Consider the following 13,085-nt stretch of genomic DNA (forward strand, 5'->3'; position numbering starts at 1 on the left):
GGGAGGAAGGAAGAAAGAAAGAGAAAGAAAGAAAGAAAACCTACCCATTGAGACAAAAATCACACTATAGAGTGGGGACTGGAAGGAGAAAGGAGTGTTGCATGGTATCAAGGTAACAAATCAAAATTATTATTGCTATTATTTTTTATGGTGCAATCAAAGTATATGGTGCTATACAGAGTAATATAAGCCCTGTATCTCCTAGAAAGCCAGATATGCAATATTAGTTTCCATTGTAAGCAGTAGCCAATGGTGAAGCAAGGTTGAAGAAATCAAAGTGAAATGATGCAACCTTTTAAAATTACTAGAAATTTCCAGAAATAGAGACAGGGAGTCAAGGATGTAGAACTGCTGAGAATCAGAATGGTATAGTAGTTTGAGTGTTGGACTATGAATCCCAGAGATCAGAATTCAAATACCTGCTTGGTCATGGAAACCACCTAGGTGACCTTGGGCCAGTCACACTCTCTCAGCTGCAAGGACGGCAAAGGCAAACCCTCTCTGAACAAATTTTTCATGAAAACCCCATGTAAGGTCACCTTAGGGTCATAATGTAGGGCTACTGGGTTTGATGACAACTTTGCATTCCCCACAATACTTATTTCCAACTGGAGTGAGCAGGGCAACACATGTTCTCTGATGTACCCTCCCTGGCAAGTCTTATGTATTTAAATTTCAGACTTCTCTTTAACATTTGCCTTCTTTTTCTCTGCTGTAGTTACGTGACAGAGGCACTGCCTCTGCTTCCAAACAGAAATGCTCTGAGAAATGCTCTCTCATCTCAGTCCCAGTGAGTAAGCTCCATCATTGGATTAATCTGCTGCTTTAAAAATGTAAGGATTTGCCTTACATTTTAAAAAATGTAAGGATTTGCCATTCTTGAGAGCCTTGGTTTTCTCCACTTGCTGGCCTCTGGAATCTGGGACAAAGACTCTTGTAGGTCTGTGGCACTTGAAAACATGAATAAATGGGCGTAATGTGAGGGGGGGGGCGGGGAGGGAGAGAAGAGAAAAGGGCGAGCTGGCATCTGAGAAACCATCATATCTGAATGTGGTGACTCTGAGCTTCTTTTATTATCCCAGAACAACAACAACACCTCTACCACTGATGGCAGACCAAGTTAGCAAGCACCTTGCCTCCTACTGTGCTAGGCGATGCTTATTGTTTGATGAGGCTGTGAGACAGATTAGAGGCCCCAGGTGGAAAGTCATCATAATCTGCATTTAAATGGACCAGTTATAAAAGGTAGGGAGCCCAGGAGCCTGTGGCATTATCCAGCCTTCTCTAGGCTCAGTAATCGCTCTTTATTTTCCCTGTAGTCTGACCTGGGGGCACAGTTTCTAATTGCCAGGTCACTCCTGCTAATATTGTCATTTCCAGCCAGGGAGTGTGAAACCATGGCAACACCACATTTTGTTCCAAGTATCTAGAAGAATGAAATCTCTCTCTTTCAAAATGGCTGGGTTGCTGGTTTTCCTCCCCCTTCTGCATTGCTCCCATTCAGCCCCTGTCAATAACCTGCCGTGGTCAATGTTTAGGTGGGCATCCCTGCTATTGTTGATGTGGCTTCTCAAAGTTTTCAAGAGACTTCAGAGGGAGACAAAACATCAATATGTAAAGTGGAAGGTCACCATCTTGTCTTCTCTCCTCTGCTTTGGGCAGAAAAATGTCTTGGCCCAGCACAGATGGAGAAAAGAGAAAAAGATTGTTTCCCTTTATGTTGTGAGCTGCTTTTGAACTCATTTGAGTGGGATATAAATTAAATAAAGAAAAATAAATGCTGTTGGCAAAGGGCATCGGAGAACCCTTTGTTTATTAGAAAAAGTCCAAAAATTGGATGGTTGAAAATCTCCCCCTAGAAAAGGTGGGTTTGAAGGATGTTCCTAAATAGCTAGGGATGCTCAAAGCTGAAATTTGGTAGCAAAACAGATGTGTTGTATGTATTGATTGCTATCAATTCCTTTCATCTCTCACAAAATGTGAGATGGGAATCTGACTCATAATAACATCCAGTCATCATCATGTGAGTCCTTCTCTCCAACAGAATTCAGAGCTCGAGGGCTTCAAATCTGTTGATAGTTTCAATTGAAGGCAGGAAGTTTTGGGCCAAGGAACACATTACACTAAGCCTGCATCTGCTCTGCAGAAATAGTGCAGTTTGACACTAATTTAACTGCCATGGCTCAATGCTATGGGATCCTGAGATTTGTAGTTGTTGTGAATCAGAGCTCTGACAGAGAAGACTAAATATTTCACAAAATTACAAATCCGAAGATTCTATAGCATTGAACCATGGTAGTTAAAGTGGTGTCAAACTGCATTATTACTGCTGTGCAGATGCAGCCTAAAAGAGCTCTGTATTTGATCTTGCTGGAAAATATGAGAGACAGCAGTGGATCACTCAAGTAGAGTAATCAGTCAACAAGGGAGAAGTTGAACAACAACCGGTCTCACACCCACCTACCCACCCAACCATGGTGTTTAGAAGAGAAATGAAACAAAGTTTGTCTTCTTGGTAAAACATATAACAATAGCTTTACTTACAAATTACTTTGTATGATCTACTGGAGGAGAAAGGGAGAGAGAGTAAAAATGCTGCATGTTACAGTGATGCAGGAAGAGAGTGTATATGGAAAAGCAAATTAACAGGAAGTCCCAAAAATATAGACTGTGTAGACTAACAAACAAACGTGCATTTACAGTCAACCCCCCACATCCACATATTTTTTTATCCACAGATTCAAGCATTCAAAATTTGAAAATATTTTAAAAGCAAACCTTGGTTTTGCCATTTTATGTAAGGGAGACCATCTTACTGTGCCATTATATTTAATGGGACTTAGGTGTCCATTGATTATGGTATCCACGAGGGGTCTTGAAATCAAATCCCTGCAGATACCAAGGGCCCACTGTATAATCATGCAAAGGTTTCTAACTCTAACAGATTTTCCATTTTTAATGTTTCCCTTGATGCAGTCACTGTATGTGCATGTGTGCACATGTGGTGCTACTACCTGGATAAGTGAAGCCGCACAGGAGCTGGGGATGTTTAATCTAAATCACACCCCTCCTTCTATTTGATCCATGTAGGCAAAACAAGTGAGGAGGCATAATAGCAAGCAGCCTTCTCATTTATAAAAGTTTGAGTGGGTCAGTTTAGTTCGGCAAAGTGGAATACAGGAAAAGTTCCACTCTCCAAGCTCCTATGGTCTTTCTCTCATCAAATTAGCAGTCCTGCATGGCCCCATTTGTTGAGAGATCTGACACTGATACCATGCATTTGGCCCAGCCTCCTCAATCTGGTGCCCACCAAATGTATTGGACAATAATGGCCATGTTGGACCAGTGGTTCTCTACCTATGGTGGACATTTGGTTGGGGAAGGCTGTCTTAGAGTCAAATTCCTCATGATCTGTTTTTTTTTCTCTTGAGCTTTGCAATTTGTTCATAGTTATGTTCTTCTTTTGGATATTCTAATTTGTACTTTACTCTGTTTTAGGGGCAGATCACTGTACTCAAAGTGACTTAAGAAGCAGTGCTGGAATTTCATTTGTTGATTTTCCAGCTGAAAGGAGTAAGTTAATTTTAAACTGCCCACTGAAGCTTTAAAACTCCTGTCCAGCCTTATTATTAGCAGCTTAAAATTTATGGGGTGAGACTCTACTTGCTGATAGCCATTTGGTGGTCAAGAAACTTGGTGTAATTAGTGCCCAAACCAAGGGAAGAAAGCCCAATTTAACACTTACAACATCCATTTCAAAGCAACCTTAAGGCCTGCTAGGAAATATTGAGGGGGCTAAATTGTGTGGCTGATTGGACTTATGCTGGAGGGACCTGAGTTCAAATTCATGCTCTGTAATCAAATACATGTTAGGCAGATGGGAAGTGTAACAGTCTCTTGTAATTTTTTTATTGAATGAAAAACAGTTATGGCAGGCTGTGATCAGAAATATGAAATAACAACTAACAAGGACAACTGCATTAGACTTCATTTTACAGCTGGCTAGCTAGTGTCCACTTCATAACTGGCCTCTTAATTGTGTCCTATGAATGTACATGGATAGCTGAAAGTATCCATTGTGCAAGATGAGAGAGCTGCATCATCACTTTTTTGTCAGCAAGCACAATGGCACTGAGTTGGATGTGCTGTGGTACAGCTAAAGGCTGAAGGTTATTTTGGGTGGTGGTGTGAACTGGAAAGAAGACAAAGAAAGAATGAAGGAAGATGAGAGGAACAGGATGTATTATTGAACAATTGTAGCATTACATTTTGGGGTCACACCGGTGTCCCTTGGATGCTAGCATATATGAAGAAGCAATCTGCATGGAAGACATTTGTACATGAAAGCTGCTTGGGCAGGGCTTATCACACCAGTGGTTCCATCCATGTGGTTGTATCATTCACATGCAGCATGACACAGTGACTCTTTTGAGGTTGAGCTTAGAACTGCCCTCACAGTAGATCTGGGATTGGATGTGCTTAGTAGAAAGGAATGGTGGTGATAGTGTCACTACACCTGGCTGGGTGACCCCCTCTGACTCCTATGTTTTCAGATTCATATTGATTCTGAATCAATGATTATTCTCTCCACTGAGTGCCATATATATGTTAGTAAAGGCAAACCAACATTTAAAACCCCACAAGGTGGAAAGCCACATCAGAGGAACCATTTGCAAAGGAGAAATGAGAAACAGATGGATGTCCTCTTGCACTGTTTGCTTCCACTTGATTGCTACTCTACAACAAGTCTCTCTGGTTAGAAAGGATAACTTGGGGCAATGTTATTTACATATGTGATGTAAGAGAAGGCAATGTTGATCTAAGCCAGCTATTGCACAGCACCTTTCATTTTCCCCTTTCTCTATTCCTCCACCTCTTTGCAGGGGGAAGGCCCCTGTCACCCTTAGAAGGACTTTTGGTGGTGGCTGAATGTGAGAGAGACAGATTTCTTTGGCAGCTGCTCCTCACCTGTGGAAGTACATTCCAAGGGAGGCTAGCCCCCACCCCCATTTTATTGTCTTTTTGCTGGTAAGCAAAAATATTTTTATTCAAGCTTTTGGCAATTGACTGACTGCCAAGAAGGGGCTTTTAAGCAATGAAGGGGACTGCACTATGTTTCAAAAGACTGATGCACTTTTTTGATTAAATTGTGTTTCAGTGTTACCATTTTCTTAATTGTACTTCTACATTATGCTTTTATGTGTTTTTGTTTGTGCTGGGTTTTTTTTAAAGCTTGTTGTGAGCCATCTTGAATTCCAGTCAGGGGGAAAAGGCATAATGTAAATCAGATAAATTAATAAGGGCCTAACTTATCCCTGCTTAACCCATAAATGGGACCCCACTACCAGATTCTCCCCCTTCCCACTACCAAAGTAGGTATAGTAGGGATGGAAGGAATATAAAGCAATATTGGTTTCTTGCCCCCCCCCCCCACTGGAAAAAGCGGCCACCTGAATTGGCGGGCAGGCCACTTTGCCGCCTAGAGCGGCAGCAACGCACCCCAGAATCCCTCTGGGGCAAATCCTCTGCCCTGATTGGTGTGCGGAGCGGAAGGGGAGGCCCTTCTGTTCCGCGACACTCTAGGTGGGCGGAGGAAGGCTCTATGACCGGGAGATCCGGTCCTCCAGCTTGGTGTCAAGTGGTTATTTGCGGCAGCCTCTAAGGCAAACTTGGCCAGGATGAATAATAGCTGTGTCGTTTTTGCCTGGTTTTTGCTAATCTGAAAATGCTTTTGGAAAATATTCTTCACACAAATATAAATGATTTCTTTGCATGAAAATTGTGTATCTGTTGAAAAATACTTTTTGTATGCAAAAAATACTCCAAACCCATGTATTTTTGCACATGATTGCTGGTGTTTTCTTTTTCTTTTCTTTTTTTACATGAAAAGCTAAAACTAAAGCTAGAATTTATTTGATAGCAGAGAAACAAGATATGAATAATGAAATGGAAGTCATGAAGGATTATGTAGAAGCAAAATACAGAGGGTAGGAAGATTTACTGTAAAGTTATCTGTAAATAGTTTGTTTAAATTTTATGCACAATTTTAAGATAATGTAATGAACATAGTAACAACAGCAGCAACAACAACAGAATACTGACATCTCTACATCTGTGATGTGGACAGGGATGGGAAGAAATCATGAGGTTCTCTTGAGGTTTTATTTTTATTCCTCTATCAAAACCTCAAGATCCACTAATTGTAGTGAGGTGCAAAATAATGTCTAAAGCAGGCATATTCTTATTAGGACTGATGAACTTGGATGTTCTATGGATATGGCTCAAGTTCAAGACTCTGCTGCCTATATCATAACTGAGTGTAAGTGTAGAGATTAGAAGATTTGTATACCTCTTAGTAGAGAGTAAGAGCAGTACTCCACTTAAGATAACACCAGTTTATTTCATTTGTATCCCACCTGTATTCAGAAGAGCTCAAGGTAGTATACGTGGTTTTCTCACTACCCCATTTGATCTTCATTACAATGCCTCTAACCTGCCAAAATACCCTAAAGGCACCAGATCCCATCTGATCTTGGTGGCTAAACAGGGTCAGCTTTAGTAAGTACTTGGATGAGACACCGCCAATGACTACCAGGTGCTGTAGGCTATATTTCACAGGAAGAAACTGGAAAAAACACCTCAGAGTATCCCTTGCTTAAGAAACTATGGATTGACAGCCATTGGAAGGTACATACACATATACAAAATCGCTCTAGGTTAGGTTACGTTGAGAGACTGTGCTCAAGGTCTCCCAATGAGCTATGTGGTGGAATGCAGATTTAAATTCAGGCTTTTCTGATCCTAATAAGGTCCTAAGAGGGCTTCCTTAAGATAGTTTTCTGTCTGAGATATAAGATAAATGTTCCTTTCTTTTCCATTCAGCATAGAAGAGTTGACCATTTATTTGTTGAATTTTACTTTTGTACTATTATTATTATTATTATTAAACTTTATTTATATAGCGCTGTAAATTTACACAGCACTGTACATAAAATCATTTCATCTCACCTGAGGACTACAGGACATTTTAGGGGATTGCAACAGGTTGGGTGACACACATAGCCATGTCATTCAGTGAAAGGAAATGGCCAGGTGACTTAGGAGAAACTTTTAAGGGACTTATGATGCAACCTGAAGCAGTTGCCCTACATTAGGGCCAGCTTTGGACTAGTTTAACGTTCAACCCTTACCATCACACTAGCTCACAGTCACTATATCACCATCACAGCTACTACACCACTACAACAAATAACAAGTGTTAAAATCAATACACAATGTCTGAGCTGCTAATATTATATTCTAAGGCCTTACATACACATTTGCAACTTCACAGTGTAGCACACTGATCATGACCTACTAGCCAAAGTAATTGTGACCTTAGTGTGTCAAATTGCTAACCATGAGTAATGGTCAGTAGACAGTTCTGGGCTGTGTGTTGGGGGGAATCTTTGAAAGGCTCTGTCTTTGAAAGGCTATTGGTAATATTTGCCAAATTGAGAGTTGATTTTCCAGTGGTTTGTGCTTCCAGACAAAAGGGCCAAGTTTGCAGACGTGCTGAATACACAGCAGCAGCATCCAGCAAACTTGCTGTGCTAATTGCTGCACAATTTTCTGAAAGGAATTCCAAATTGCTGGCTTCTTTTGAAAATCTGATCATTGGTCAGATTTCCTAGATACAAATGAGGAAGCCACTTCATTCCTTCTTTTAAATGTAAATAGCTGTTTTTTTAAAAAAAATCTCTAGGTGCTAACAAAAATGTTTTCAGAAAGTAGAACTGGGCCAGGGTAATCTTAACAGCAGAGAGAAGGAGGAGAAAGTATACAATCTTGCAAAAAGTGGGAGTCGTGCATTCTGTTCTCACTGCTGCTTCTCTTCTAAACAGATCTTCTGCTTTTTAGGCAGCAGTATGTGCAACCTGTTCTCAAATGTGCCCTGAAGACATTGCCAGAGCTTACTTACTTTTGAGTTGTCCATGCACCAGCTGTATTTCTTCTACAGTAACTAGACTTTCCTCCACTTCAAAAGCTGGGTGGCCTTTACCTCTCTGTTTTCTATGCTCCCACTCACACCTGGGGCCCAGTCACACCACACAGTTAAAATGATGCCTTCCAATTTAAGTGCCATAGCAACATCCCATTGTTACCCAAAGAACAATGTGTGTTTGTGGGGGGAAGATGGGATCCCTACGAACTATCAACATCACTTCAAATGTTGGGGAGATTAGTTTTTCTAAGAGGCTTGGGTAACCTCTGGACTGTTTGCACCAGTTTATACCAGAACTAACTAGGGACAACTCCAGATTTTGGGTGTAATAATAATAATAATAATAATAATAATAATAATTATTATTATTATTATTATTATTATTATTTGTATACCGCCCTCTGGCAAACCAATCCGGGCGGTTAACAACAGTAAAATATAAAATATGACAATTAAAAACACTTTATCCCTCCCCCCCCCCTTAAGACAGTATTAAATAGTATAACATATTAAAAATACAATATCAAGGATAAAAACAGCAATTAAAACTAAAAACCCTGATATCCCTCTGTTGATCCTCAACCATCTCTAAGATGGGGCTGCGGGAGGAATGAGGGAATCAGGGAACCTGGGGACCTGGGCCGGGATGGTTAATCTGGAAAGGCCTGCCGGAAGAGATCCGTCTTGACCGCTTTTTTAAAGCTGTCTAATGATGTTATCTGAAGGATCTATTAAAAGTCTTATTTATCTAGAAAATATGTAGTGTGCACACAAGACAGCAATCCAAATAGACATAGCATTCAGAGCTAACTTAAATGGAAATATAGAAATGGGATAGCAGAGTTTTAGGGGTTTGAAGTGAGGTTATAATTACTGGTGTGATGAGAAGACCATGGAAATCTGGAGCGGCTCAGTCTGGGAGATCCAAGAGTGACACAGAACATACATATATCTTAAAACTAGTGCTAGGTAAAGGGCTATCTGGCTAGGTAACAAAGGCAGAATGTCTTGTCCCAGGAATCAACAGTAGGATTGCCCAGACTGGTTGGTGGTTTTAATTTTAGTGTGACAAAAACAGCTATTGGATTGGAATAGCCTTGAAATGAATGTACAGGGAAATTTGGCTGGTGACACAACAAGAGGGTAGACAGAGAGATTGGCTTTCTGCTTTAGTTGTGAAGAGATCCTTTGTCTCAGGTGTAGAGAGGAAATGCAGAAAGAACTTTATGAGAGAGGAACTTTAGATTTGATTTTGTTTACCTGGATGTACACATGAGAACTTGACCTGAAAGGTTATTGATCTCTCAAAAACATGCTGTCTCCAGATAAATATGTGAGAAACCCAAAATACTGTGTGGGGTATGCAGAGGTGCTTAACACCATGAAATCCTGGGATTTGCAGTCTAGAAACAGGCATTCAGAATTCTCAGTCAGAATGAAATGGAAACATGGCAGTGGAAGGATACACTATAATATGAAAAGGGCCCTGGCCTGTCACAGGAAAGTTATCTCACCCCTCTAAGTTTGAAGTGAAGCCATTTGCTAGTTTTTTACAACATGCATGCATGCACAAACACATAATCTTGTGTCACCTTAAAACAGAGCTTGGGGAAACTATATTTAAAAAGTAATTAGTTACAATAATAATTCAAGTCCCAAAGATGTAGCTAACTGCCATTATTACTCTAACTTTAAAAGTAAGTCTTTTATTATTTTTGAGAAGCTATCTTGGTTAAATCACATATGACTGTAATTAGAATATATCCTTGTTCTTGGTAAAATGAATTAATTACAAATACCATGTTATTTGTGACTAGTTACTTCCAATTTTTGCCTTAAAATCTAGCAATGTGACTATGGCATAGGCATTCCTGGACTGGAACCCACTTCATAAAATGCATGAAGATCAGATCCTGAGACATCGTAATTTTCACTTCCATTTACAGTGTCAGATCCTTGAATGTTTGTCCATGTCATTATACTACCATCCCAAAGCCAGTATGGGGGGGGGGGGGGGGGACGCTTATATCAAGTTTTGTTCCAAAAAGTTATTTTACCATATGGAATGTGTTTCTGTTTTCTTTTTCTTCAAGGTGAGATAGCTTTCAGGGCTGGAATTGCCAAGATATCTGCTTCAAGTGGCGTTACTCATGCTGGCATGCAATACATGAAAGCAGGAATTTGTGTCTTGGTGGTGCAGCAAGTCTAGTGGGAGGATGCACCATTTGGATGTGACTTCATGAACTAACATCTCTTTGACCGCTGCTGTCAGCATCCAGAGACTGATAGTTTTCCTGAAGATGAAGGATTTCAGTCCTAGCGGAGACTGATCATTCATATTCTGAATGTATACATCAGTTATTAGGGCTCATTCACACAAAACCACCCTGGTACCAGAGGGATCCTAGTTTTTCTCAAACATACATGCTTTGATATAAATGTCATATTTATGCATAGGGCTAAAACTAAATATAGGTATGTAGGTGACACGTAAGCCCTGAATCTCAGTGTTTTTGAGCACCAGGATGTTAGATGTTTGCACACTGAAGGCACATGTTGGAAGAAAGCTCTGTATCTGTTTGTTTATTTGTTATTTGTCATCAAGTTGGCTTCTAGTTATGGTGGCCCTATGAATGAAAGAGCTCCATAAGCCCCAATTGCCAACAGCTCTGCAAACGGTGAGTTCTGACTTTCTTTGTTGAATCAATCCACCTGTAGAATGGTCTTCGTCTTTTCCTTCTGCCTTCCACTTTACAGAGCACTAGCATCTTTTCCAGTGTCTCATGATGTGCCCAAAGTACAAAAGCCTTAGTTGGTTATGTTTATGGAGCACCCTCCAACTTGGAGGCTGCAAGGGGCTGCATAAATATTGTATGCTTGGTTATGAAACTCCTGTGAATGGGAACCTTATCAGGGTTCCTGCTCACAGAACCTGTGCAACTGCATTCAGCCAAGTATTGAAGCAGAATTTTCTTTGGACCTTTGGTTTCAATATATAAAGGTTTGACTTACTTCTGGGTGCTTAGGGATATTGGGAGAGAGCAGAACCTCTGTCTACATTCATCTCCCTGATCCCAAGTGTAGCCATACTCATGTTAAGGGCTAAGGGATAAATCAGGTGTTGTTATGTGCATTATTATGTGCCTTCAAGTCATTTCCAACTTATGGTGACCCTAAGGCTATCATGGAGTTTTCTTGGTGAGATTTGTTCAGAGGAAATTTGCCATATATCCAGCAACAATTTCCTGACTGCAACAGCCCTTTAGTAAGCTGAGACAAGATTTTTTAAAAAAATCTTGGGCAAGTTACACTCTCTAAACCTAGGAAGAAGGCAATAGTAAATCTCTGAATAAACCTTGCCAAGAAACCCCAGTTTGTCTTAGAGTCTCCATAAGTTGGAATTGAAGGCACACAACAACAGAAATGGCCGCAGATAATATCTGCAGTATATCTTTTCTTCCACAGCACACAAGACATTATATAAATGAGTATGGACTATAGATGGCCATGTCAGGCAACACATGACTGGCAAAATTTCACAGCTTTGAAAAGTGATTTTGGGGGCAGGGGGTGTACACTCCCAGGGTCCTCCAGCAAGCATGGACAGTCATTAAGTTTGCACGGGGGGTACACAGTACAGTGGTACCCCGGGATACGAATGCGCCGCCTTACGAAATTTCCGGGTTACGAAAAAAATCCATTTAAAAAAACTGTTCCGGGTTACGAAGGTTTTTTCGGGTTACGAAAAAAAATTTGGTGCTTTTCGGCGCTATTTCACACGAAATCGCGGCTTTTCCCCATTAGCGCCTATGGGTTTTTCGGCTTGCGAAGGATTTCGGGTTACGAAAGCGGCGGCGGAACGAATTAATTTCGTAACCCGGGGTACCACTGTAGTAGGAAAAGCATCATTATTATCATCAGATAAACAATCTCTTAAGCTGTTGTTAAGCTTAGGGAACGTAACACTGGTATAAAAAGGTTTGTCTGGGCATACTGCAAAATATACAGTACCTCATTCCCCTCCCACTGGCGGCTGAATGCAAAGTTGGTCTTTGCTCATCATTGCTGCTCTTGACATTTTACAGTGATAGGACTGATTTCTCAGATTCCTACCCATAAAATATTTTCACTGACCTTAACCAAATTGCATCTGCAGTCTATGCAAATGCATAGCTGTTTTTTTTCTTTACAAAAAAAAAAGGGAGGGGGAATCTATGGACAGCCATTAAATAACCAACAGTAGACACAGGTGTCATTCACTGTCAGACAAATATGAAGTTGAAGGACACTGAAGAACAGGTGTTTTCTTCCTGCTTTCTGAGAGTTAGAACATTCTCAGCCTGAAACTTCTGTAGTGTTTCCCAGACTTCCTTGAACCTGAGAAGGGTATTTTATATGTATGCACATGTGTCTTAGCTGGTGATTAAATGTCAGTTCAAAATGTCATTTTGAAAGGCATGGAGTTAATGCAAAAGCCTTTAACCTTTTGTGTCGAAATGTGGCTCTGATCCTGAATGTACATTTCTCAAAAATGCATCTGTCAGTCTCACAACCAATTCCCACCACCAAGAGAGAGACAGTTTGAAAAGTTTTGGCTCAGCACAAGGTTGGCATAAAAAAAGTGCAGGTGTTTCAGGTTAGTGACTAAACCATTCCTTACAAAACCAATTGGGGGCCCAGTTACTCTAGAGCATAGCATTATAGTGCCTATGAGGGAGATGACCAGGCAGGCCCAGCTCCATCAGGGCTAGCCTGGAAGAAGAGACTCCTCCCTCCATAACTGTCATCTTCCAGCCCGTGAGGGAGTTGACCAGGCAAGCCAAGATCCATCAGGGCAAGCCTAAAGAAGAAGAGCCCTCCCTCCAGCCTTGGTCCAGGCCTCAGAGGGAGAGAAGAATGCTGGACCTGATCCCTTCCCCCTCACCATTCCCTTCTCCTTTTGTGTCATGTTTTTTAGATTGTAAGCCTGAGGGCAGGGAACCATCTCTTATCCCCTCTGTTGTAAGCCACCCAGATTCCCAGTGATTGAGCGGCATATAAATAAATCCTATTATTATTATTATTATTATTATTATTATTATTATTATTATTATTATTATTA

At 40.7% G+C, this 13,085-nt stretch overlaps 1 long non-coding RNA gene across 4 annotated transcripts; it reads left to right on the plus strand.

The window, feature by feature from the left end:
• The first annotated feature begins 25 nt into the window (after positions 1 to 25).
• LOC121920185 lies at positions 26 to 11,615 on the plus strand. 4 transcript variants are annotated; one of them, XR_006101691.1, is made up of 5 exons: positions 26 to 112; positions 719 to 940; positions 1,083 to 1,245; positions 3,499 to 3,573; positions 10,078 to 11,615. It is a non-coding gene; the product is annotated as an uncharacterized LOC121920185 (long non-coding RNA). The 4 variants fall into 4 exon arrangements; XR_006101689.1 differs by lacking the exon at positions 10,078 to 11,615 and having other exon boundaries at positions 3,499 to 6,352; XR_006101692.1 differs by lacking the exon at positions 10,078 to 11,615 and having other exon boundaries at positions 719 to 790; positions 3,499 to 6,352.
• The last annotated feature ends 1,470 nt before the right edge of the window (positions 11,616 to 13,085 follow it).

Source organism: Sceloporus undulatus, chromosome 2 (genome assembly GCF_019175285.1).
Source record: "Sceloporus undulatus isolate JIND9_A2432 ecotype Alabama chromosome 2, SceUnd_v1.1, whole genome shotgun sequence".
Taxonomy (NCBI): domain Eukaryota; kingdom Metazoa; phylum Chordata; class Lepidosauria; order Squamata; family Phrynosomatidae; genus Sceloporus; species Sceloporus undulatus.